At 43.4% G+C, this 27,969-nt stretch overlaps 1 protein-coding gene across 1 annotated transcript in view; it reads right to left on the reverse strand.

The window, feature by feature from the left end:
• Positions 1-27,969, reverse strand: part of ADGRL3 (adhesion G protein-coupled receptor L3) — a 519,229-nt gene that overhangs the window by 386,839 nt on the left and 104,421 nt on the right. The window contains exon 4 of the mRNA XM_084516776.1: positions 19,094-19,159. The gene's annotated coding sequence lies outside the window, so the exon portion shown is untranslated. The remainder of the gene's footprint in view (positions 1-19,093; positions 19,160-27,969) is intronic.

The following is a 27,969-nucleotide window of genomic DNA, read 5'->3' on the forward strand; positions in this document are numbered from 1 at the left end:
TTCACAGAGCTCTCTATCAACCACACCTTGGTCTCCAAAGGAGAAGGAAGTCAGGGAAGGGAGAGGAAAAGAGAGGGGAGCTGATGACAACAGCAGATAAAGCATGCCATCCACCTGTCCATCTGGAGCAGGTGAAAAGTAGGTTTTAGCATTTTAGGAGTTCATTCCTAAGTGTTTTTATAGGGCCTGACTCAACAGCAACTGCGCTTGATTTAGCAAGCACGGTAGAAAATAATGTAGTTACTTACGGTTTCTTAAGAGCAAAAGAAACCATCAGACTTCTTTGACCTAGATCAACTTTTATCTAGGCTTCCCAAAGAAACCCATCAGTGGCTGGTGAACATTTCCTCCAAGGGATTTATGCAACCGTGACTACACAAGCATCTTAAAGAAGCTTTTGTGTGTGTGCCAAAAGTATTATTCCTGCACAGGTGCCTTAAATATCTTCAAAGAAGCAAAGTTGATTTTATTGGTCTGGCTGAGGACTTCCTGATGCACTATTTCCGTAGAGCTGCTTAAGAAAACAGAAAAAAAAAAAGCAGTAATGATGAGCAACGAGCAGCACTGCAACTAAAATACCATCTGCCTCAACCGAAAAACAAGCTGGGGGGGTTTCCAGTGTTTCCGTGGCTTCTTCACACAATAACCACAACAGGCGTTTTCGTAAGCACCAGCAAAGAAATCCAAACTTTCCCAACAACAACAGATGCCCCTCCACCTAACAAATAGATACGTTCAGTAGGCAGAGAAATATTCACCAGGCTTTCCAGAAAAGGCGTTTTGTACACTTACAGTCCCAAGCTTTTCCAGCATCCAGCACTAAAATCAGCCAGGGCTCTGAGAGTCAGAAAATTAGCCTGCTACTGAAGCTAGCAGGTACCATCTCCCAGCAAATCATTTCACACATGGATGTGATGAGATTTTCATCACGCTGTTCTCTAGACTCATTTGGAGCAGAAATGAGCTTGCAGAGTCATTAAAATGCCAGCAAACTGCCATTAAAATGCTAACAGTGTCACCACAGCTAGCAGGGGCATAACATTATTATTGTTTAAGTGAAACACCAATACAAAAGTGTTTTGTGGAAGAAGCCCGGGGCTTCGGAAATACCAAAGTCCACTCAAGGGAAAAAAAACAGCCATGACGTTATGGCTACAGGCTGACTGCAAGGTCCTCTGCTTGCTGCAGACCAAAGCAGAAACACGCTGCAATAAAGGAGAAAATAGAGATCTCCTCTCATCTTTGCAGCATCTTTCAGAAAACAATGACCGTTGATAAGAGCCACTCTTTCATTCTTCATGAGTGGAAAATTATCTGGTTAAATACACACACACTTCCAATTTCTTATTTACAAGCACTGGGCATAATTTCTAATATAAATTAGGTCTTTATAAATAAATGCAGAGGCCTGCTAGGAACATCAGCAAACAGCTTGACTTACAGCATTTCAAATGAACCAAATCATGGCACTCAAATCACATTAAAGCAATTTTTCTATGGAAAATTGGGTTTGCAATTCTCAAGCTCTACTATAATAAAATACCCTATTAGTATATTTGTATGTCAGCTGATTCCAGGGAAGGGTTTGTGCTATATGTTTGCAATTATTTAGTAAGGATATACCAACAACACAACTCCATGACGGTGCAGGCTAAGCTCACCTCTAGAAGAACAATGCTTGAAACGTTTTTGTATCAATCCTCTACGAACTTTACAAAATTTATGGTTACTTAAAGTTTTACAATCCTAGAAATTCTGTGTAGACTGAACCAAATGCTAATCTTCATTAAAAAATATATATTCTTCAACCCAACAGAGACATAGCATCGTTGATTAATAACCAAATTTTTCATCGTGTCATCTTTGAAGGATAGTTAAGGAAAACTCCTTTGTGAAATGTACTTCTGAAACATTACTGATGTCTGAATTTCTTTGATTTTCCTCACTCTTTCAGTGCTCCGCTCCACAAAAAGCTTCTTTGTATCCTTCAGAAATTATCTTGGTAACAAAGTTCATCACTATAGGAAGAAAGACTTCTATATATATCTATATACGTATTTACATCAAGCCACTAAGTCTGGCCTTTTGACTAAAATTACAATTAACAAGTTATGGGACTGAAATCAGTCTCTAAGGCAGATTCATTATCCCAATAAGGTAAATTGTAATAGCTGTCATTGACCTCAGTAGAGCCAGAATTTGGCGCACCGCAATTTTTACAAGAATTATTTAAGAAGTAAGTCGCTAGATACCCACCCAGAAATCAAGCACAGTATTTGATGTTTACCCTAGCCATATCTCGTGCACTGGCTGTACTTCGATATTACAAGAACCAAGATTAGACTGTGAATTTGTATGACCTCAGTAGTATTACCCTATGCAACCCAACATGTGTGATGGCCAACTATTAACATTAGAGCATTAACTTCTTAGATGAGTTTACAAAATAATCCAGAATTAGTGTCTCACAGTACTGCATTCCATGATGATATTTTTCTAAATGCATCTCTGTGTAGCAGCAACCTCTAAAGCTGGTATGCAGGCAAGTCTTGCATTCGATTTGGTGAGAGATTTCAGAAAGTGAAGAATGAAGAGTTTTGGCCACTGACATAGAATTTACATTCTGGAATCTGACACTCACTCTTGAATTACTCAAGTGTTTACCCTCCTCTTTGTCATCTTCCCTAAATCTTGGTAGACACAAAGCATCTGCCATGAGGTTATGCTGAAATCAGCAGGCAGGTCCCATGGAGGAGCTAGCTCTGATCTGCAACTGCTCCAGCAATAAAATGCAATCAGCGCCTTCTTGAGATTGCTCAGTACGCATCAGCCAAATGAGAAAATGCAGTCTGATTAGAGGCTGCATTTTAATCGAGTGCAAAAATAAAACCTTCCCTTTCCAGAGGGACACGGATTATTTATTAGTGATTATTTCTCTTGAAAACTCTTTTTTCCAGTAAATCATCTTTTCTCTCTTCACTTCAGAAAGTTTACACACAGCTTTCCAGGATGTCACTAAAGTGCGAGCAAACTATTTACATTCCTGCCATATGTCTACCGATATCCTGCAGCTGTCTATCTAATTTACAATTAGATACCAAACTTCTGCTTGCGTAATGATTTGCATACTTCCCTAATTGCATGTTTTTAACACCAGTTAAGTAGATTAAGTTATTTTTTTTGATTGGATATTATTTTTTCACCCCCACAACTTATTCAATGCATTTCTCTTATTTTAAGCATTCGGTGCCCTGGGACAGGACATCAGAGAGATGGTGGTATATCTCCACCAGCGGAGTGGAGATATATGTAGTATATAAAAAAAAAAAAAAAAAAATATATATATATATATATACTTTTATAGCTCAATGTTAAGATGCAACGGAGCCAAAATGTAAACTCCAGGGCTTTGGTTACCCAAAAGCACCTCATGCAAATTTCTTTCTCACCGAAATGATTTTCCAGTGGCCAGACGCAGAATTTCCATCTCTCACCACCATGTTAGCCAGAAAAGCCAACACAGAAGCTCCATGGACAAACCCCATACCAGTGGCCATTTGTGTCGCCAGCAAGTTTTCCTTTTTGGTGAAACAACATTTTAGAAAGAAACTCATTTTAGGTTAATTAAAATAAGTTACATTAGATGAAAAGGAAAAGCCTCATATTCCTCTTTTCCCATTAAAACACAGTAAGTCACAACTCTAAAGATAGTCACTTTACACTAAAAATATTATCAATTCTGCAAATATCAGGAGGCCATTCTGACATTTTCTGAATTATTTTTGTCTTATTTCTACCCAAAAGAAAACGTCATTAAAATTTATGAGTTTTAACAACCAATTTTGTGTCAAAGAAAGTCTTTTCTGAGAGAAAATTGTTTCAGTGGAATTTCTTCTGGTTTGATTACTAACTAATTATTCGAAGATACTGGAGTTCTCTGATCCTGGACATATGACATGGATTATAGTGAAACCAGCTGGAGATTAAATTTCTCACTCACATATGGAGCTCATGACCCTCTTTATGAATCATCACACCGTTTGTTTAATATTTAATGCAACTCTTAGTTACTCTGAAGAGAATGTTGAACAACAGGGGCCCATAAAATTAAAATCACACAGCAAAATCACAGCTACTTGCAAATCCTCTCTCTTCTTTGGGACTTCATCACAAATCTGTCTGATCTAGGTTCATTAAGTTTATTTTTTCACTCCCGAGATGGTAAGATATGATGGAACACTAAAATTTCATATAAACATATCTGATTACAGCTTGCAAGCCTCAAGAGATCCAGCCTCGCTTTTCATGCAAACCTAGACACGGCAGTATCTTGAGCTTGAGCAGAAATATTTCTGAGTGTGTTAATCTGCTGAACTTATAGGAAGAGTGGGAAATCTAAACGGTGCAACAGAAGAGAACCACCGCCCTAGGCATAATTTCACTATCTTAAATGCATAGACTGTACAAGATGGAAATGTAACCGCCTCGGTCGTGCTCTCTCTTTCCTCTGCTCCTGAACTTACCAAGTTGAAAAATAAATTCAGAAAACTGTCAGTAAGTAACTACATATCTCAATGAAGGCAAATCTGCATGCAGTCGGGAACATTTTATCTACCTATTTCCCCAAAGCTAAAAGAAATACTTTTTTTTTTTTTCCTAAATGCATTTATACAGCTTCTAAGAATCACCACCGCATTATTAAATTAGCTGTGCAAGAAGTTTAAAGTTTCCCCAGACCTCACCATCCGAGCAAGGTCAGTGAAGTCAAGCCAAAACCCAGCTCCCATTCTGTCAACCTGAATCTGCCTTTTGTTCAAAGACCTGTTTCCACTCAATATTAAGACAAGTCTTGCCTCCAGCTTTTAGACCAAAGCACAGAATTTGCATCCAATCCACAGCAGACATCCAACAACCGAAATCTCTTTACAGTTATGCTGTTTTCTGACATCAAACTCCCTTCTGCCTTCCTTTTCATGGAATCGTAGGATGGTTTGGGTTGTAAGGGACCTGCGTGGGCTCCTCTCCATGGGCTGCAGCTCCGTCCCGGGGCCTGCTCCTGCGGGGGCTCTCCATGGGCCGCAGCCTCCTCCAGGCCACATCCACCTGCTCCACCGGGGGCTCCTCCACCCATGGGGGGGCTGCAGCGTGGAGATCTGCTCCATGTGGGACCCATGGGCTGCAGGGGGACAGCCTGCTCCACCAGGGGCCTCTCCACAGGCCGCAGGGGAACTGCTGCTGCCTGCCTGCAGCACCTCCTGCCCTCCTGCTGCACTCACCTGGGGGCTGCAGGGCTTCTTCTCACTCCTCTCTCTCTCCCAGCTGCTGTTCCTAGGAGTTTTTTTCTCCCTTTCTTAAATCTGCTCTCACAGAGCACAAACCACATCTCTTATTGGCCCAGCTCTGTCCAATGTCCAGTGTGCACCCTGTTATGTATTGGAAGGCTGCTGTAAGGTCTTCCTGAAGATCTCAGCAGATCTGCCCACATCAGCCTACATGGGTCTCCTGGAACTTCTTACCCTTTCCTCCCTCATGTTTGCCAACAAATTTCTCAGGTCAAGTGCTGGGCTACAGCCAAGACTTGGAAAACTGAAAGTGCAACTTGCTAATGCATCGCCCACCTCCCTCCTCGCCTCTGCCCCTCGTCCTGTCCGTCTGAGGCACCAGCTCAGTGTTGCCTCAAGCAAAGCCCTTCTCTCTGCATCAGCTTCTTCATGGCCCTTGAAAGACTTGGAAAGAAAACGAAACTTACAAGCAAGATGCACATTTCAACCTGGAATTCACTGATACTGCGTTAGTCAAATCTTATATTTTCACGGTTCGGTACTAATTACTTGGCGTCGGTAGGTGTCATCATTAGAAAGTTCCTTTTAACAACAAATGACTGGCTGAGTGGATTCAGTGGTAGGAGCTCCTCATCCTCTCCCATGCAGGTTCACATGCCCCACACTGTAAAGATGACTGATTACACAGCCCTGATAAAGAACAAATTAAGTGTTTCTGCACAGTCCATTTTGCCAGCTGTGCCATGAAAGCAATGACTTGTGATTAACATCTCAAACTGCCCCTGCTGCCTTTTCACTCATAACAAGGTCAACATCTGCATGGGCAAAATATTTGTGCATATGCAAAGAGCCACAAGTAGTGAGCCTAGCAGCTGTCCATCTCCAAGTCTGCATGTGCAGCAAACATCTAATACATCCGTGAGATTTTTCCACGTGAAAAGCACACAACTGCACCTTTGGATTCTGCACATCCTTTTTCTGAGCACCTAGCAACTGCAGAGAACTTGCCTGGCTGCTGAGGTTACTGTCTCTACAAGCCTGAACCCACCTGAAGAGGTGGCCGCAGGCACAGAAATCCCAGGTCACTCTGTCTCTGAAGCAGGGCAGCAGCAGTGGGGATATGCCCTCTTCCTTTGGAAGCACTGAGTACCCACTCGGTGGAGAAAACAGGCATCTTAAGGTAGGTTTTGCTCCCATGAAACCACTTGTTGTGGAGCCTTTTGCAGAATTTTGTATGTAAGTACAGACCTCACAAGCCCAGAAATATTGTCCTTGCCATCTCTCTCTGCTCCGCAGTCTGCATAACTATTCCAACACCGCTTTCTTGTGAGCTCCCAAGCAGAATTAATTAACGTTTGCACAGTACTTTGAAGATGAAAGTACTGTGCGAGTGCTAAATATCAGGCCAGATTCTCAGCTGGTTTAAAAACTGGAATTTACAGCATGGCATCCAGACCCACAATCACCCTGTCTTATTAGAGAGGTTCTGCAGAGAACGCGAACAAAAAAGAGTAAGACGAAAAGAAAGAAAAAATACTTAAGAAAAAGTTATAAAAAAAATACAAAAATACATAGAAAAACAGCATTGTAGCAATAACCTTCGTGCCTCTTCAGAGTCACTCTTTCTGCAGGTGAAGAGTACAAATCTGTAGAGCCACAGTACCATTCTCCTTCAAATCTCCTTAAAACTCACCTCTGCTGTGATGCCTACAAATCATTCGACACTGATTAACCAGCTGATGTTCTGTGACTTCGCACATTACGCTCACCGTAACCATCCTGCTCTTACACTGGCCTGCCCCAGCTGTTTACTCAACGTGCTGCTGCTTTTTCTTTCCTATCCTCTGTCTGTAGACTACTTGAGCTTTTGCAGGTGTTTTTTTTTCTTTCTTTTTTTTTTTTTTTCATATATATGGGTACCAGGTATACCTACATGTATGTATCCCTACATGTATGTATCCCTGGTATTCAGCCCAGGGATACATACATGTAGACAAAACGTCTTTCCAGTCCTTTGCAGGCTCCCTGCAATATTAGGGATGTGCAGAAGTCAGTCACAAAGGAAAATACTTCGTAAGTGTAGATCCACTTAAAGAGATGTATGTGTTCCTCTATACAATGGTTGATCATAAAAACCAACCCAGGAGGGGTTGATTTCAACTCATGCACTTTTATACATAAAGCAGCTACGTGCTTTTACAAAAGGCACCACACTATTGCAGTTTAAGGGCTAAACTTACTGCTTATGCAACATTTTTTTTAATAGCAGGAACCACACTTAAAATTGCGAACACATGGTTCGAGAGGAAGTTTCATCGGCAAATCAGTCTGTCACTTGAATAAACTACAATAGTTATAAGGAGAGACAAAGTGACTCTTTAAATATTATGGAAACTGGCAAGACTGCCTTTCCTTTGGGGGCTTAAAATAACACAGCTGCCGCCGAGCGAAGAGAAAGCACCAGCAGGCTGCACGCATCTCATGCCGGGATGCCCCAGCTTACCAGGGAAGCACCTCCACCCACTGGCTGTGGGCCAAGTGCCGATTCTCCAGCAGGGCAGAGCAGCTCCAGATCAGACCTTTCGGCTCCCTCAGCTCGGCAAGAAAAGAGAGCGGGCGATTTTGAGGCCACAGGGCAGCGTCTGTGCACAGACACGTGATAAAGGCAGCATGGTGTTACGCTGAATGGCAAATCCACAGTGCGTGCCTACTGCCTTTTAGTCCCTCTCAACTGCTATCAAGTTTTTGGCATGTGTGTGGAGGGTTAATGGGCTGCATCTGGAGGGTGTGTGCTATTCCCACCTAATTACCAGGCCTTTGGAAGTAGGAGTTACTGTGCTGGACCACCACAACACTGGTGTGAGTGAGACCAGGCTCAGAGCCAGTGCCAGCCTTAGAGAACAGATTTATCCGACTGTTCCTGTCACTTTTTTGAAGATAGCACCAGGGTAAACCTCACTGCAAGTCCTCTGCACAACTGGCTGGACTGGGGTCCAGTGCACCATCCCAGCATGCTGGGACAAGCATTTTTGTATGTTTTTAATAGCAATTGCCAACAATATAACAAAGTATTGGAAGGACAGGCATGGGCATAGACAGACCACACATCCCTTCAGCCCTGGTGAAGCAAGCCTGGGTATCCGTGGGGAAAGCTGTGCCACAGGGAGGCTTTTCTGTGAGGTGAGATGGCCATGTGCTTGGAGTGGCCCAAAAATGCATGGGACCGCTCTATCTTCCAGTTTGGGTGGTAAAGCAGAAAGGTGGTTGCTTCTTACCCTGCAGCTCAGCTGTGGGAGTTCACCTCCTCTCCTTCTCGAACCAGTTCCTAGAAGGAAGCAGGATAGCTGCCTACTGAAACACTGAGCCCATCTCACAGATGAATTATATAGATGAATGACCCCACAGACTGTTTTCTACAAAAATTTCCATAATAGGCACCTTGATTTTTTATTGCAGGATGAAGTGTTAATGATGAAGATCATCTGAGGGTGAGGCATTCAGAAGGGATCACCTCATTGATGGCACATGGACTGATGCTATGTGCCTCAGATCCAGACAAATCTCATAGCACGTCCACATGATCTAGGTGCCAAATTCAAACCTTAGAGGTCGCTTTAAATTATCACAACTATTTCACAATTATTTCAGTAGAAAACCATGCATGGAAAGGATGCTGATACTCTTTCCATGGTCTCTACTAGGCCTTACATTATCAACTCCTTTGCTAACTCAGTCACACGCGCTATTCATAGAGATTCGAGAAAAGAGCCCTCAAGCCTTTTCCCATGTTCAACAGCAAGACTCTACCCACACAAATACCTAAAATACTTCACTTTTAAGTAATAAAATAGGAAAAAAAAAATGTGCACTGGAAATGAGTTCCCATACTATGAGATTCCAGCGAATGTTACAAAACCCAAGGACAAAGGCTTTGCAACAAGCCTTCTTTTGAAAGAAGACAAAATCAAAGAGAAACCTGAGGCTGGCAGCCTGAAGCGCCTGATCTGTACTCCCTACATGTAGCAGTTCTGCTCAAAACACAGGAGAAGATGCCCTTCCCACCCCAAACTAGCAAGTCTGCCCATACACACACACTGCAGGTAGCACTGTGTTATGGATGCAAACAAACGGCTTAACTTTCAAGCCCCAGCAACTCATGCCTGGGGCAAAGCTTCATATTTCCCCATCTAAGTGCAGCTCTTTCTTACCCCTCCAGTCTGTTTTGTACTCTTAATTTCCTAGTGAAGCCTCTCTCCATTGAGAAACATCCTTTCTGCCTCTTCAGCATGACTTAGGCTGATGCTCTGCACTCATAGCCTTAATCTCTAGAGAGCCTGGATGAGATTTTCAAAAGCACTTAGTGTTGACCTACCTCTGCTCCAAATCAGTCTGATCATATTAGGTTAACTATATTTAAGTTTGGCCATGTATATTTTGTCATAATAAACTTACCCCAAAGGAACGCTGCTGCTTTAAAACAAGATTACTAAACCCACAACTATTTATGCATCTCAATAAGGAATCTGATTTTCCACTTCCAGTTCTGCAGATTTTTTGGAGCATGTTGAATATTTAGTACTGGGAGAACAGAGGTCAATGCAATTATATTCTACATCTTAAGAGGAAACAGTACCTTCTAAATTCAGTGCTAAAGAAGAGCTGTACTGGAGACCTGAAGGCTCAAAATTCCTAAAACTATTGTTGAAAATTAATACCAACCTCGACCCATCCAGAATGCTCATGTTTCGGCCTCTGTGAATACCTCTGCAAAGCCATGGCCCAAATACCGACATAAGACCTCATCTTTCTCCTCCTCCCAATTCCTGTTTCCAGGCCACCAAGCAATGAGGGATTCTAAATGGTACAAGTAGTGAATGTCAGCTTTCACCATTTTTTTTCCAACACACAAACACTGAAAAACCACTTCTCAGTGTAATCCGTACAGCACCTCCACAATGACCAGAGTAATAGTTGGAGAGTATTGGCCATGAGGCTCGAAGTGTAGGACTAAATATACTTTTTTTTTTAATTAGTATGTTGGACCTTCTTCTGCTGCATTTTTGCCATTTTGATGTATATATTTTTAACTGAATCCATAATTGGTCTATCTAAATGATTGACACCGAAGGTGAAGGAACAGCCTGTTAGTCTTGACTGCTGGGGTAATGAATAGAGAAGCTGACATGTTAAATTTCTTCACCTCCAATTGGAGTTATAAATTATAGACTTCTTTTGCATTATCTTAATACTAAGTTCATCTTAAAAATAGAATGATTCCTTGGGGGTGTATTTATAGTGAAAAAATACATATCTAATGCTACTGTACTTTGCATACCTTCATATTTTAATATAATTGTATTGATTTTTTCCATTTTTGTTCTTATTTTTGGATATTAAGAATCAAAATCAGATCATCTTACACTTTAAAAAGGCTCCATTTTGCTTCAGCAGGACATTCAGAAATTTTCAAAAGCTGTCTGTAATTCAGCATATCTACCTGCTTTTCCTGAAGTTACTTTGACAGGTTGTATCTTCATATATCGGCCAAAGATCACTTTATCTGAGTTTCTACAAACTTTGCAGGGTAAGGAAATAGGACTTGAAGAAGTCTGTAGGAACTAAAGTTTCCACCCCATAAAAATCCTTAATTCGGCCTTCATCCCCGTGCAAACAACTCCTGTGAAACAAATCATCGACTTCAAATTAATCAGTTTATGTGAGAGCAAACACAGCCCATCAATAAAAAAACAAAGTAATAAACCGCAGGAAAATGCCTCTAAGCCAGACACAGTGCATTTAAACTCTCCAATTTATTTTGCATGGGAAGGAGGGGAGATAGCTCTTAAAACTTTGGTCTAAATTAGACTTAATTCAAATCATGCTGCTATGAAACCTCAAGGCCCAGCTCCTAATAGCAGTGCAACCGTCTGTGGAAGTGAGGAGGAGATGAAGATTATCTGCATTGTGGGAGGCCAAAAGGAGGTGGGAGGCCAGCCTGGAAAGGATGAGTCCTTCCCTCAGTGCTGGAGGAGAAAGAGGAGGAAAGGAATAAAAGGCCCAGGCCCAGGCCCATGCTCAGGCTCTCCCCTGGGCCTTTATCTCTTTATCAAGAGATAAACCTCTTGACCCACCCCTGTGATGGTTGGGGTGTCTGCCAAAGTCATGTCAGAGGAGGGCAAAATGGAAGTCCACCACAAGAGCACCACCTCCACCACAGTGCTTGCTGTTCCCCTGGGTTTTCAATACCTTTAATGCATGCAGCCCTGTTGGCAATGATGCTTCCTCCTCAATATCCCACAGGAAAATATCAGCCTCGAGCCATCAGCACCACGAATTCCCCTACAGCTCAGTTACATGCTGCCTGTCTTCAATTCAAATTGTGTGCTTCGATCTGGTTAAGTATTTCCTATTTCCAGAATCATTTTGACATGGGGAAGAGGAGGGGAAGGGACAGGGGAGAGCAATACACTTCAAATAAAATTTGCAGCCATTCAGGACTTCAATCACCTCAGCAAAAATATGCTTATGACACAAATATATGTATGTTATTAACTTAGCAGGGTCTTCTCTTAATAGTGCAATTAGCTTTCGTAGGAAATAGGCCCCTGTACCATCTTGAGAATAGACTCTCGGGCATATGTTTTTACATAGCACCAGGAACGCTTCTTGCAAATTAAAGAAAGCATTTGTCATCTCCAGTGTTTACACTGAAAAAGTGGCGTTTTAAATGCTGCATTAGCATCAAATCCCAAGGGACACCATGAGCAGCCTCAAGCAAGGAGCGCTCACCCAAGCAAAGGCCGCACTAAAGTGGAAGCTCTGGCCATGCATCCTTGGTTTAATATATTACCAGCAGGAGGAAAATCTGGTGCCAGCACAGCAAATTTCTGCACAGAACTCAGACTGTCTGCTGCATCAGGGCCTCTGTCAGGTCTCTGTCTTGCAAAATACCTCTGCCTTCCTCCAGCCTGGCTTGAACCTACATGAACCTTCTGCAATTCCCTTCTCGCTGCTTGGAGGAGGGGAGCACTGCATGGGGGGTTAGGCAGCAGGACCTCCACACCTCAAAGACTGTCTGGGAGCTCATCGACAAGTCATGCTTGGGATGTCTGAAAGACCTGAAGACTTCCCTTCTTGCAAAGAGGTAAGGGGTCTCTGCAGCAGCCCCATCCCATCAGGACCTCCTGCAGAGGTCTGCAGCTCGCTGGCCCTGCGCGGACATACTCATGAAAATCTGCATGTTGCCTGCCACTCCGCAGATTAGGCAAAAGCAGCTTTGTTTTATTTCAATTACTCTGGGGTTCGTAAATTGTCACCCTTATCCATCAATAGGATGGTCTTCATTAGTCTGTTCCCCGTCATTTAACATGCCTATAAGCCATTGCCAAACAGATTATACTGACTATTCCATTAATATCCTGTATTCAGCAAATGGGGAGGAAATTGTATTATTCTGGTAACTGTTTAATGTTTGCCACCAGACACATGAAGCAAATGTGTCCAGGAAATGCTTACTTGCCCGATGTCACCTGATGAATAAGTCCAGACAACCTATTCATTTGAAAGGAAGCCACAAGAAAAACTGCAAAGAAAGTAGAGCTACTGCACATAGCAAGAAGTAAATGAGCTAATAAATACTGCCATACCGTATTCTCGCATGCTAAGTAATGTTTTATTACAGCCTTTAAAATTAATGCTTGATATTTTGTTGGTATCAACACACGCTCAAAATGTATGATGCTTTACACTCCAAATGCTATCCAGTGACGAAGCAAACCCCACCACGGGCACTTCATCACCTGAGCAAAGGCACAGAGTAAAAAAAAAAAAAAGTCCCCACCCTCCCTTCCCACCGTACATAACCAATATTAAAAGCGGCATGAGCCATTTTATTCTTGTCAAGATCAGTTTTCTCACCTGGCTCCCACAAGCCGTGTTTTCATTTCCCTACAACAGTTTTCCCCTGTCTCCTACTTTACTTAAATATAACCTTTCAACCACGTTATTGGCCTGAATTTAACAAACAAAAATCAACAAGCAACCAAACCAAACACACACACACAAACTAAAAAATCCCAACCACCTTATACCTGGATAGTGGTGCTGGGCTGATGGGAACGTGCTTCCTGCTGGCTCCTTCTGTGACCAGAGGAGAAGTAGGATTGCCAAGTGCACAACTCACATCTCAGATGTGCTAAGGCACCTTCCAAGGTTACCCGAGTTTCTCAGCCGGTACTAGAACAGTACAAGGCTCTTCATGACAGTACCCTCAGGAAGATGCATCCCTGACCCATCTGGAATTTATTTTTATTTTCCTGGCTTAGTCTTGAGATGGAGACAGGAGGATGCTGACAACAACACTCAGTTTTTATTACATCCTTTAAAATCAATACTTGATATTTTGTTGGTATCAACACATGCTTGGAACATCTGATACTTACACTCCACAAATGCTATGCAGAGCCTAATCAAACCCCACCATGGGCACTTCACCACCTGAGCTTTTTGTCAGCCCACTCATTTAATATCTAGAGCATCTACCAGCTATTTTGCTAGGAACTACACCTAATTGCTGCAAAATACACTGGGGTTATGTACAAACAAATTCTGGCAGATCAGCAGCTCTGTATCAAATAAAACCGGCGTCTGACAATTGTTATGCCAGGACTGTCCATCAGTTCAGAAATAAAAGTGCCTTTCTGCAAGGTGTCCTCTGAGAGGGAAGCAAACACGCAGGGGCAGGCAGATTGCCTGCTGTCTGAGGTGTCACTGGCAACAGGACCACCCTGTCCAGCAGAAATCCCAGCGGCTCCTAATCCAGCGGGGCTGCCGGCTCCTTGCTCCAGCAAACCCCTTTTTCTTTCTCAGCACAGTCACTTCCACCATAACGTGCAGAACTCAGACCCATCCTGCCTGCCCTCTTTGGCCTATGAGAGCAACCAGCAGCTCAGACCCATCCACTAAAGGCCACAGATTAAACCCGACAGAGGCTGAACTTGCAGGGAAATGAGGCAGAAGCACACCATGCCCCTTGCTGGAGCGGCTTCACAAGTCCGAGCACTCCTATTTCCATCTGGGAGCACCAGAGGGGCACCTCCCTGACCCACCTGCCTGCACAGCCCATGCCCTTCAGCCTTACCCACGTTTCCGATGGCACGTTGAACCGATCCCTTACACCCGTGTCACAGCCAAGCTTTACAAACGCTGTCCAACTGCAAGCCTTGGCAACAAAGCCAACCAAAGCTATGTAAGCGGCAATCTGAGAAGATACTCCCCAGGAATTAGATTTTGTAAACAAACATTTCAGCTAATTGCATTCTTGTTCTCAGTGCAATGAAGGCCCCATTTAGCCGGAGCATTTGTCTACGGAGTTTAGTTTCTTCCACTTAATGAATGCTGATCCTGTCTTAGCCTCGGCTGGTATATCATCAGGATCAACATGAAATGCTAATGGAGAAAGATGCTTAATATCATTTCAAGTGTTTAAGTTACAACCACAGCTATTAAAGCAAATCCATTTTACCTGTTCCTCCTCAGGCTCCCCAGTGAGACAGATTTAAAAGTTTCCGTGGGGAGAAGTGATTCATAAATGGCTGCACAGATCAGAGAATAAAGCCTTTCGCTGTTAATTACAGCCAGCATTTTCCAAACTGAAGCTGGTCATTTCGCCGGCAAAACGCATAATTAGCAAGGCTCATTTTATATCATCGCCTTCACAAATTAGTCCACTTTTTAAAAAGCAAGGTGGCTGCCTCTGGCAGCAGGCAGAAGCGTGCTGGCCAGACAGGAAAATGAGGCTCTGTTCTCTGCCTGGAGTCCACGGCAGAAAATCCAACAGGGTCCCCAGTTTTCAGTTCCCTCGTGGGTTCAGTGTGGAAATCAGCGTTGCTCACTGTGGCATCGCTAACAGGGGAGTCTGTAGTGCACCCAAGTAAGGTGATCACTGTGGTCCCACAAATCTCTTTCTTCCTTGCAAGAAGAGCTTCCTCATTTCCCAACTTCCCCACTGCTAAGTCAAAGCACTAAGGAGGAGACAGTGGAGGAAAAAGCACCTTTGGTTAGCAGGCGATTGTCCCTGTAGAGAAACCACACTGGGTCCAGCCCAGGTGGCATCCGTGACTTCCTTGCTTCCACTCTGGGGATTTCACAGGAATAGCAGGAGAGGATGATACATTAAAAGAGATGCTGCTGTTCCCTTGCTCAGAGAGGACGCTCTCAGACACGATCTGCATTTTAAAGCAGGTCTCTTTCCTCCTTCCCGCAGCTCAGGCTGCCCCTCACCTTTTTGAGGCATAACTTCACTGCAGAGGCTTCTGGTGGAGGTGCCTGCCAAAATCCCCATTTTGAACAATGCACCCGAAATACTGGCTGGGACCCCGAGTGCTCACCAGGCAGCACGCTTCACCTGGCAGCCAGTGTTGGAAATGCTGAAGTTATCCTCGTGAAGATTTTAAAAGGCCACTGTTTATGCATGTAAATTCTGAAGGGCATTAGCGGCATAGCTGACACACACTGACAGCCAGCGCAGCTCCGGGAAGGGAATAAGCAGCAGCGACTGCCTGAATAATTGATGTGCTTTTACTCTGCCCCATGGCCCAGTTATTACATTGCTCACTCTCTTCAACTGCCTGTGGTTTCTAAATTAATTAGAAATCTTAATGTCATGGCCAGCCAGTTAAAAAAGAAAAAAAGGCACAGAGTACAAAAGAAGAGAGCGCTGCTGATGCCCTTGAGCCTTGGGATCTCTTACGTTGGCCTGAGCAAGCAGAGAATAAAAGCAAAATCTCAATTTCTAGAATTTCGGACCGGTGCTAACAGCTGAGCCAAGACAAGAGCAGACCCTCACGTGGAGTGAAGTCAACTCCATCTGCAGAAAGCCCTCGACTCCTTCTTCGTGGGGGTGAACACCCACATGGAGGTCACCTCTCCCAGAAGATGAGGCAATGCTTTTCCAGGGATAGATGGCACGCACATGGAGAAGCTAGAATCTATTCAGTAAGATGAAAATGGTGCAAGCATCTGACACGTACCTAACCTGGCCGCAGCAACCTGGTGACACACTGTACTAATCGAAAGGACACTGCTGAATCCAGGTCTTGAGAAATTACGGAGCTGGTGGTTGCCCTGCTCGTGCAGTCGACAGAGCTAAATGTCTCTGTGGGATCCGTTTCATGGGCTTGAAAGAATTGTGTGTGACCTGACCTCAGAGCACAGGAGAAGCTGATAGAAATGACATATTGATCACGCATAACAACAGGAGTGGCCATTTCCTTGCAACACGCAAAACCTTATCTACTTAGAGTATTGTTTATGTCTGAACTTTAAAACAATGCCTATAGCTTTTAAGAAACCCAGTGGGAATAATTCCCGTTTGAGCCACATTGCATTAAAGCACAGAGAATTTCATTGCAAGTCCTTTGAAAGCACTTAGCCATGATGAATCTGGGGGTATATTTAGTTCTTTCCTTGCTTGCAACAAGAAATACAGATTTCTTAGAAATCTCCTTAAAACTGTACCAAAAGCATAAATAAATATAAAGGATCGGATTGCCCGAGATCATTTTAAATTGATCGGATAACTTAAGAGACTAATCTTTTACTTTTTTAAAGTAGAGAACCAAGTAATCAAAATACCAGTGAACTCCACAGTGCAGCAGAGTTCTTGTCTTTGCCACTACATAGCACGTTACTGTAATCTGCAAGATACCTAGGGGGAAAAAAATGTACAAAACACCTTTCCATTACTGCCTTTTTAAAATTTATGATTTAAAAGAAATTGGATTTTTGAGTTTCTCTTTTTAACATGGATAAAATAACCTCACACTCAGAGCAATGAATTGCTTGAGTCCCCATGACAGTTATTGTACACTTCCCATACACATCATAACAGTCCAAGGGCAGAGAAGAGAGCTGGGGATGGTCACACAACGCTTTACGGTTTTATATGACACTGTAAATCCTCATGGGAGTATCCAACAAAAAAAGAGTCCCATTCATCATCAGATGGAAGGAAATTCAAAACACTGTGAGACAACACTACAGGGGAGCGTGGTTTGTAAAAACTTAATGCATTTTGTTCAAATGTTTATTTGATCCTAGAGCTTCTCCTTCAATCTCATATTTTTCCTCTCCTGTCATAATTTCCTACTAAACTGAAGAATGCAGTCCACCACAAAACATATACAAGAATGAGAGCAAGTTGCAAAGGTAAGCCCTTTTATTGTCTTTCAACATATTTGCTGAGAACTGAGACGACGCTTGCATTTGCTGTGCAGGAAAATGGGCTTTCAAAGAACTGTAATACTGATACACAAAGGTGGCATCGGTCCACTTACATGATCTGTCTGTGCTTGCCATCTTTGTTTACATACTGCCTCTAAAATGCACGTGCTAATTATTTGAGAAGGCACTTCTTTACTGGGAGAGTGACAGAGCACTGGGACAGGCTGCCCAGAGAGGTTGTGGAGTCTCCTTCTGTGGAGATATCCAAAACCCACCTGGATGCCATCCTGTGCGATGTGCTCTAGGTGATCCTGCTCAGCAGGGAGGTTGGACCAGATGATCTCCAGAGGTCCCTTCCCACCTCAGCCATTCTGTGAGTCTGTGACCAGCAGTACAGCACTGCAGACATACTGAACACAAGATGTCACTCACATGCATTTTTCAAACCAAAACGATGAAATTAAGTGGCTCATAAGAAGTTATGCACTCTTAAGTTAGGGGTGCATATGGAAGCCTTCCTGACCCTACAACATTCCCTGTTTGTGCTCTCCATATCACTTCACATCTGTGTTTTTAAATATCACCGTGCTAGCTTTTTTATACCTTCATGTACAGACTTCACATTATATATTTCCTTTTGCTCTCCATACTGTGACATCTGCATGTAGGCATCTCTCCTCAATTTGAAGTAATTACATTTATACAGCCAGAAGGAGGAACCGGATGAAATAGGACCACGATTCTTTAACATGGCCATGCCTTCCTTGCCCAACTTGTACGTCACTTGCCTCCAGAAAGATGGAAAGTGCCAAAACACACTAGGTCCTGCAGAGGTGCTTGCCTCTCAGCCTTGGAAAGAAGGTGGAACAAAATACACGAGACAGTGGCTGAACGAAGCTGCACCGCTTTCCTCGCTGCTTTCCAGAGCCTACTCTGTCAAGATGCAGCCCCTGGCAAAGTGGCTCATGAAAGTTTGATGACCAGCATTTTGTTTAACACCAGCAACTGAGCAACAGCCCTGTCGAGCTGCAATACCCAAGCAAAATGTCACGACCCGAGAGGATCAGAAGACCTGACTGAAGGAAGCAGGCTCACAGGCAGCAGAAGACCTCACGACCCCCAGAGCAGGGTGCACCACCCCACGAGTGACCTGGTCACCAAAACATGGGGAGGCTGCTGTTGCAGTGCTGAAAACCAAGCCTCCTTCGATACCTGCCCCCTGTGCTACAAGGCTGTCTGAGGTGCCCTTGCAAATATAAAGAGCTCCACAGCATTTTCCATTGGCACACCTAAACCTTGATTTTCTCTTTTACCTGTTTCACATTTACATGCACTGAAACAATTCAAACTATGTTATTCCGTAGCATTTTACTTCAGCATCTTTATGCTTTGCTGCCTTTGTTTCCCTGCTCCCTTTCCATAGAGAAATATTTTCAAGAAACAACTGTGAATGCATAACTGAAAACTGAAATACACAAAACCCACATACAGAGACAATGCTACAAGCTCACACAACATAATCAGTTCGAGAGGTTTAACATTTTAGCATGGCTAACAAATAAAGGTAGACTTTGAGATGCAGTAATTACCTTTTCTTGTTCTTCAGGTGCTAAAAATCCATACGCTAGTTTCGCAGAGTACCGAATTCAGCATTTCTGGAAACAAAGAGAAAAAAATAATTAAAAAACATTTATACTTGCCTCTGAGGACTTATTAGGCGCTCGTGAACTTTCTGCTCTACAGAAATACATAAACGTCCTCTGCGACAGAGGATACAGAAAGGAACAAATGTTTTTGGACAACAGATCTGATTTTTAAGAGCCTGTACAATTTATTTTAATCTTTATGCAGCATATCTCTGTATCGAAAGACAGTAATAGCACGCAGCTATCAAAGGCTGCATGAAAAATCAGGGGAACCTATCATTGCCGACGGGAAAAATAAAGAAAAAAAAAGAGATACAGGTAACTTTCAAATATATGTGCACATATATGCACATGTACACCATGACAGTCACCAACAGGATCTTTTTTTTTTTTTTTTTTCTTTTTTTTAGAGACCTCAAGGTCATCGAGTCCAACCTCCAACCTAACACTAACAGCCCTCCACTAAACCATATCCCTAAGCTCTACATCTAAACGTCTTTTGAAGACTTCCAAGGATGGTGACTCCACCACTTCCCTGGGCAGCCTGTTCCAGTGCCTCACAACCCTTTCAGTGAAGAAGTTCTTCCTAACATCTAACCTAAAACTCCCCTGGCTCAACTTAAACCCATTCCCCCTCGTCCTGTCACCAGGCACGTGGGAGAACAGGCCAACCCCCACCTCGCTACAGCCTCCCTTGAGGTACCTATAAAGAGCGATAAGGTCGCCCCTGAGCCTCCTCTTCTCCAGGCTGAACAAGCCCAGCTCCCTCCCAGTTTATCTGGATAAACTGCTTTTATACTTGAGGATTTATCATATGGTTTTAGAGGTTTCTGCGCCAGAATATTAAAGAAACATCTGGTTTGCAAATAACATAAAATGAATTCTAATTGTAAGGATGCTATTTCCTGTTCCTCAACAGTTACACCATAAATTTCCTCCCCTTATATCTTCAGTATTTTCTTCCACACATAGTGCTAGATGCTAAATGTAATGTTAATTGGTAAAAGCGTGGATCCAAGTCAGCCTCCTGGCAGCGCTGAGTTTACTGGTAGCAATTGCACGTGAAAATTTGCTCCTCCTAGCTGGGGTTGCTACAGATGAAACTTCAGTGGGAATCAGTTTTGTCAGAGCCAAGCTGGACGGCGCAGGACCCTGGGATGCTACCCAGCCCCATTCAAGCAATTAGAAAATAAAATAAAAAAATCCATGGAAGGGATATAGCAATGACTTCACCTCCCCACATCTTGTTCCCAACAAAAGATATAAAATTTGAAGAAGTATGTCAAAATGGCAAACAGCAACTGCAAAGCCTGAAAACAGAAGGATCCCATGTTGAGTCCATGTTGCTTCCATGGAGTCGTGTGTGGCAGTGGGTCCCTAAAACCTTTCCTGATATGGACTGCAGGACAGCTTTCCCCCTCCATCCATTGCCGTGGCCCCAGTTCCCTACCCCACATCCCATACCATAAAAACTCTGCAGACAAAAACCAGCAGCCTAGGGCTGTGCTTTCACAGCACAACTGATCTAGAACGGTCGTCTTTAATCTCTGATGCCCCGATGAAAATTTCACCCCAGCTCCATGTATTCTTCAACAGACAGTCCCCGGGGAGCAGGAAAGGAAGGAGCTCATATGGCTGAGGCATCGGTCCCCAGTGCATAACTAATCTTATTTACGTACTAAAGGAGCAGTCACTTGTACGCAGTAACCTTGGAAGTCAGAAGTAAATTAAAACTTAAAACAATGCTTGAGAGTCCAGCATGCGTGCCAGTTTTTGAGTGATTTCTCCATAATAGGCAAGAATGAATGCTCGGGAAGAAAAAGAGACTGTTCCGTGCCTGTACGTCAGCAAAATTGCCTCTGTAAGCAATAAACAGGTTGTGGACGATCTAAGAAATGTACAGGCAAACTCGGGGTAAGACTGGCCATTATTTCTCATTGTACAAATGAAAAAGTCCCCAGATGTGAGCTGTTTGCAGCCTTGGATTTTGATCAAATATACACCGGTTCAGTAGGAAAAACGCTTTTGCAACTGCAGAGCAGACCAGGCAACACCTCAGGAGGGCATCCATATACTTTATTTCTAGGAAAAGTGCTATTTGTTTAGACTACTCTACTTATATTTTATTGCAAAAACTCCACCTGACTCCAAGAAGCTGCTGGAGAATCACCAGTTTGATGGCAGCTGTTTAGAGCAGGAGCGGTGGTTCGCAGAGACCGAGCAAGTTAATGCCTGCTACCCCATTACCTTGCAATGACTTTTTAAATGAAATTAAGACAAGATCTTTGTTTCATTTATGATACTCGGGGTTTTGCTTCTGCTTAGGTCGTAAAGGGCTAGAGATAGCACAACATACAGTGGTTTATGCCTCTGCTGTGCTGCTTTAAGGATTCAGTGTGTGTTCGCCTCACAACTTACCTTTATTTTATCATAATGTGAGCGTACTGACTGGTAAGTCTTTCTTGCTTTCCCTCCCCAAATGTCAAGTGTATAACCTTGGGTTGGCCTCTGCCATATGCTATTTCTATGCAAATTTCAAATGCAGTTTGGGGAATTTTTGCTCTTATTTTACTCACAGAAGGGAACGATACCTGGACTCCTGCACAGCAAAGATTTTGCAAAATACTTGCTAGAGAGTCAGAACTGACTGGGAGTGGGTGCAGAGCAGGCACTACAGGGGTTTAGTGTTAGATGATGCCCTAAAACACAGAACGAACACATTAAAGGAGGAGACGTTGCTTTATCTCTGAATCCTGTTAACACCCACAGCCTTACAGCGCCTGCCCCCCATGCAGTGGGAGCTCATTTTTATTTTCTTTCACTGCTTTCCGAATCACTCTGCCAACCTGCTCTGAAACCAACAGCACTTCTTCTCAGGAGGCATTCGTCATTCCTCACCCAGCTGTACTCAGCCTGGACTATGGGCTCGGGGTCACATTTGTGAGCCACAAGCGCACTCTGGCATGAGGTTTCACTTCAGATACTGATGGAGTGGGGGAACCATCGTCTCCCTCTTGCTCCGTCCCGTGTTATTTGGAGCTCTACCTGCAGGGATTACTGGTAAAGGGGTAGCATACATACTTCAACAAAGCCTGCTCTTCCTAACGTGACTGCTGGCGTTCGTGTGGCTAAATGTTTCCGAGTCTTCTGCTATGGTGAGTAGCTCATCCGCCTGAGCAGGACACGGGCATGCTGCTCTGCCTCTCTGGATGCCAAAAGAAGGGCGATTAATCTGCAAACCAGTGCATTGCTTCGCCCCTGTGCCAAAACAGAAGCAGCTATTAGGGAGAGGAATGATAAACACTGTCTGTTCAGCAACAGCGAAGGCTGGGAGGAGAATCCATCACGGTGGGATGGCTCACCCACAAGCTGCTGTCTTCGCCACAACGCCAAATGCCGACCAGTCGCTGGTGTTCTGCCTCTGCTCCAGTACAGCAGTGAGCACCCAGCGCAGTGCTTTTGGGGCTGAAAACCCATACGGAGCAGCACGGCATCACCCCTGGGCACCAGCATCTCTGCATCAGCCCTGTGAAACCAAACCACAAACTTTCCACCTACAGTGGCTTATTTAACATGCACCCTTACAGATCTTTCCAAAACCCGCACATTGACATCCTCCATTACCAGCCTTTTTTTTTTTTTTTTGATGAAAGTGATTAAAGCTAACAATTATAATTTGTGTTACAGAAGCCCCTAGAGGCGCTGGCTAGGCTCAGACTTCATTGTTCACAGAACACAATGCAAACAAATCTCTCTCCCGAAGAGCTCATCCTCCAAGAAGATGAGGAAATCAAAGAATAGCAGAAAGAAAGGCATGGAGACAAAAAAAAAGTTGCTCAAGGTCAAACAGCAGGCCACTGGGGGAGCTAGAACAAAGCCCATCTCCTCAGCTGTTCAGCCACAGCCCTGTTTATGAGGCCGTGCTGACTCCCCAGTACAAAGCTGATCAACTAACACACTTTATTTATCAAGTGCCAAAAGCAGGTTAAGGGGTTCATAGCATTCTTCTTTGCTGTTCTCTGCTGTAACACGTGTTTTCGTGGTGGCTCTCCACACAAAGCTAGCCACGGCAGTGAGTTACCTTAAGCGGGCATCACAGCTGTAAGACAGTAAGGGAGGCAAAAATACACCTGCTGTTTCCCCAGGCCCTTTTTCCCTCTGCAAGAGCCTCTTGGACCTAAGCAGAGACCAGCTTTAAAACAACAGCCCATACTTACTGCCCCCATTGCTCAGTATCTTCAGCATCCCATGACAGACATTTTAGTAGAGGACAGGTGTGCACCCAGTCCTTTGACAACAAGGCACCCAAACACTGAATCATGCAAAGAGGAATGGTCGACCCAACCCTACAAGGTGACAAAACCCTACAAGGTGAGCAGCTAAACACCCACCACACGACAGAAGTGGATGAGTGCCTGCCTTGTGACAAACCAAAGTTGTCACTTAGTAATAGAAGTGTGTGTACCACCTGATGGAGGACATCTCCTCCACCTCTCTGCTTTTCACCTGACACATACACCTCAAAGACATGCAGAATATAGTCGTACGGGATGCTACAGGCTTAGATCCTCTTGACCTGTTGGAGTAAGAGGGATGGAAAAGCAGGACACAGCCACAGGGAGCCTGCTCTGCCGGTGCCACGTGCCAGCTTTTGCCCCTCTCCCATTGTGCACTTCCTTTCCCCTTCCATAGAAATTCTTCCCACATGTTTCGAGCACATTACTGACCAATCGATCCCCCTCAACGTTTTATTCTTCCATCAATGCTTTCAACACAGAGCGATTGCTCAAGTGCCCTTCTCCATCTTGCATTTCCAATTCTTTAAGGAATGGTCAATCTCGGTGTGCACAATTATAATTGCAAATGGATCGTTTTATCTTGTACTCTTCTATTTTAATGGGATTATGGACAGTCAAATCTCTACGGTAACATTTAAAGTCAAAACCTCCTATGTCATTCAGTTGTATTTTAGATACTTAAAAATATTAATATGCAACTAGTGATATTGCGAAAGATTAGGTTTCTAACTACCCAGACGGGATACGACACCATAAATCTGATATAGTTTTCACTGATTACTAGAAAAATCTTTCAAAGACAGTCTAACTGCAATTTAGTCAAACCTCCTGCCATACAATTAGTCTGCAAGAGAGTGCTTCTGTTATGCTTTGTACTGTGAAAGGACGAAGTACTAGTGTGCAAAGTGAGGGAAGCTTTTAGTCTTTGTAAACAACTTTAGCACATAAAATATTAAAAGCAATGCTAAACTAATCTTTGGCAAGAGTTACAGGCAATTCAGGGCAACTCGTATTATGAATTCGTTCGGTTTACCATTTAAAAAACATTAGAGTCTACCATTATGGTTGTGTATCACAGGGCTGTACATTAACCTCTGTAATTTTCTAACATGGTATATTGCAGTAACACAAATTAGCCTATCTGGCAAAAAGGCTTAAAAAGATGCAATATTTAAAGCGAGCAGACAGAAAAGCTCTTCTCTCCTTCCTGCCAAAGACGGCAAGAGAAAGTCCAGTCCTCTTTTCCTCAAAGCAAATGGTAAAATCCCATTAATTTCCACTGGAACCGACAGACCCGCAGCATCTGGGAAAGGACTCAGTCTAAATACATCACAGACATAACAGATGAATGATTTGGGGTAGAGGGGTCGTCTGCTCTCATTTTAACACTTCTGTGTAACAGGAACAGAGCAGGTCATTTCTGCAAGCTTGAAAATGCTTTGTGGGCTTTCAGGAGGATTTTCCCTTCAGCGATTTTTTGCCTTCTGTCTCCATTTTCTTCTTGTTCACATGCCTCATAGCTTTCAAATCTGTTATCTGAGTGGAAGACACTTAAAGCCTGCCACCCTTACTGTTGCGGTGCCCATGTGGATGAAATTTTGTTCTGCCATAATTAATAGTAAAATATTTACATTTCATACGTTCTGTAACAATCACATCCTTTCCACTAAAGGAAACAAATTGCAAGCTAAATTTTCACCTACATATTCCAGGGAAGCTTTCATAGCAAGACATCTATTTTAGGTACAGGAAAACAATCACAATAAAATACTCATTGTGTTTGCAAATGACTCTAATTTCCGAAGTGGAATTTGTCGGTCTTAAATACATCTAGCGACTGAAACAGAAAGATGGATTTGATTCGTGTTTAAAGATTTCTTTTTTTTTTTTTTTAATCTCAATGGGATGAGAAAGAGACTTTGAAAAATATAAAGATTAAAAAAATAAATGGAGGAAGAAAGGAGCAAAAAAAGAAAGAAAAACAAAAGAAAAAAGAAAAGCAGAACACTGGCTAGTACTGGGACAGCATCTCTCACCTCAGGGAGGTTGGAATCACGCTTCTGCTCTGCATCATGCAGAACTTAAGCCTCATGTTCTCCCCTACGAGGCAGCTGGGACACTGTTCTCTTTCCAATATAACTACCTGGCTCCCTTCCCTCATTTTCCACTTCTAACATATCAAACAGAACCTGAGAAAACTCCGTCCAAAGCCATATGCTTCTGTGAAATATATTGAGTTTGAGGATAAAAAGGTCAGCTCCATTTTGTCTCCACTGGCTGTAGCTCCCAGCTGTGGGGATGGATGGCTGCTGGGATTAAGCGAGACTTTTGTGTGTGTCTTTGGAGCAGAAAGCAGCCATTATTTCACGCTGGCATCCCAGGGACTTTTCCAAGCAATATACTAGTCCCAAGTGGGTTTGGAAGCAAGCAACCAGGCAGCTATGTGAAGCTCAGGCCCTGGTATTGGAAGACCCAGTGGGTTGCCTGCAACAGCAAGTCATTTAATTTGAGAGGAGAAGGGAGCCTGGGGTCCTGCCAAATCTAATCCTGCGTATACGTGTCACAGCTGGATTTCGTCAAGCAGGGGCTATTACACTGGCACACCGCTGACCAAAGTCTTCTGTTTCATGTAAATTCCCAGCAAAGACCTTAGGAGATAAAACTGATTAATCCTAATTAAAATGAGAATCAAGGAAATGACACAGTCTGTTGAATCTACTTGATGAATCAAAAGCCTCCCTCATTTCTATGCTAATTGTCTTTTTACAAATGTGCAATACTCTCATATGCACAGAATAATGTTTTCATATTTCTCTTCACTTGGAGCATCATAGGCCAGATGTTAGAAAGCACTCAGAGAGCCCTTCTGCATATTGGGCCCCCGCAGAAATGCCTAAATGCACGTGGAGCACTTCTCAGACTTCTCCTGCCTTTAAAAAAAAGCTCAGAGCCTGCAGCAGTGGAACAGCCCAGACCCTGCAATTAGGGTAGAGCCAGCACTGGACGGGACAGAGCACCTCCCAAGCAGGACAAAACGTTGGCCCTGCTGCTTCCTGCTAGAGGGAGACATCACCCTCCAGGCCCCAAAGATGAAGCCAAGGCCTGCTAGAAAGAAGGGAAGCAGCACGCACCAGTTCTTCGTGGTCCATTTGTCAACGCAAAACATGAGTCTGAGCCTAGAGAAGACATGCTGCCATCCTAGACCCTGTGCACCCCCATCCCATAAAAATAAATATTATAGACATTTAAATACGCCATAAAACGTGTAGCACTACACGAGCTTGGATGCCCCAGCAGCTCTGGGAAGGGAACAAGCGATGAGTTGAATTTAACAAGATGAACCCACCAAATCCTTCCTCTCAGTTCGCACAAGACTGGTAACACTTCGAAGAAATACTGTTGCTTGAATTAGATGACATGTTACTTGAATTTTTGTAAAAAGGCTACTTCCACATAACGCTGTACCACTGCACAGACATTTGGAAAAGCCATCAACGTGCAGAGGCATTCTTGAAATGAAGAAATGCATAACAGATCCCTTCAAAGACAGTTCAGCTCAGGATGTGAATGATTTAAAGAGGAATGAACACAGCACACTGCTAACCCCAGCAAACCGAGAGGTGGGATGCATTTGGCACAGGAGGGGTCTCCTTCTCTGTATGTATGTAACGCATTAAAGGGAACCACATTCAATTTGTATGCAGTCAAAATAGTATGTTGCCTAAAGTTGGGGGGGCAAGCTAACCTACGAAAAGTGGTGAAGACAAACTGGATGAAATCCAGGATCTGCTGTGTTACTTGCTTAGACACCATTTATTATGGTTACGTTTTATTATACAGTAGTAAAAAATTACAAGGCAACATCCTGTGTTATTTCCCACTGGGATAAATGATACAGATGTACTATTAAATCTCAAAACCAGCACCAGTCTGCCAGGCTACATTCCATTTGTGTCTTTATAATGTGTCAATAGGCTGACATTTATGCCTTCTGATGGTAAAGCTATTTATATTATAGACATTTAAATACGCCATAAAATGCGTAGCTCTACACAAGCCTAGAACCCTGCCAATCCTTACCAAAACACCACACACAAAGCCAAAATCCCACCAGACACCACCATCCCAACTTAGGAGATGCTGTCCCCATCCCTTCCACGCTAAATCAATCTTCTGAGAGTTTCTTTAAACATCCTTATAGAAGAGGGTTAAAGCAACCTTTCTGCTATGCACAAGTTCAAGCCATAATTAGCTTTAATTTTGCTTTATGTACTTTTGTCCTTTCCCAAAACAGCACTCTTCAAAACCTTCATCATCGGCTTTGTGATCTGTTGTGAGACAGGACATGGCAAACCCTTAAGCAGGACTGCAGGCCACCAGGCAGCCCTATCCCAACATTTGCAACCTAAAATAGGAGCTGCGAGGCGTCTACCCAGCTCTGCATTGCCATTGACAGCAACTGAGGAGTCCTTCATGAAGGTCCATCACAAACCACTGCCCAAGGGCATCCTGAACTATGCA

This window comes from Aythya ferina (assembly GCF_964211825.1).
Source record: "Aythya ferina genome assembly, chromosome: 4".
Classification (NCBI taxonomy): domain Eukaryota; kingdom Metazoa; phylum Chordata; class Aves; order Anseriformes; family Anatidae; genus Aythya; species Aythya ferina.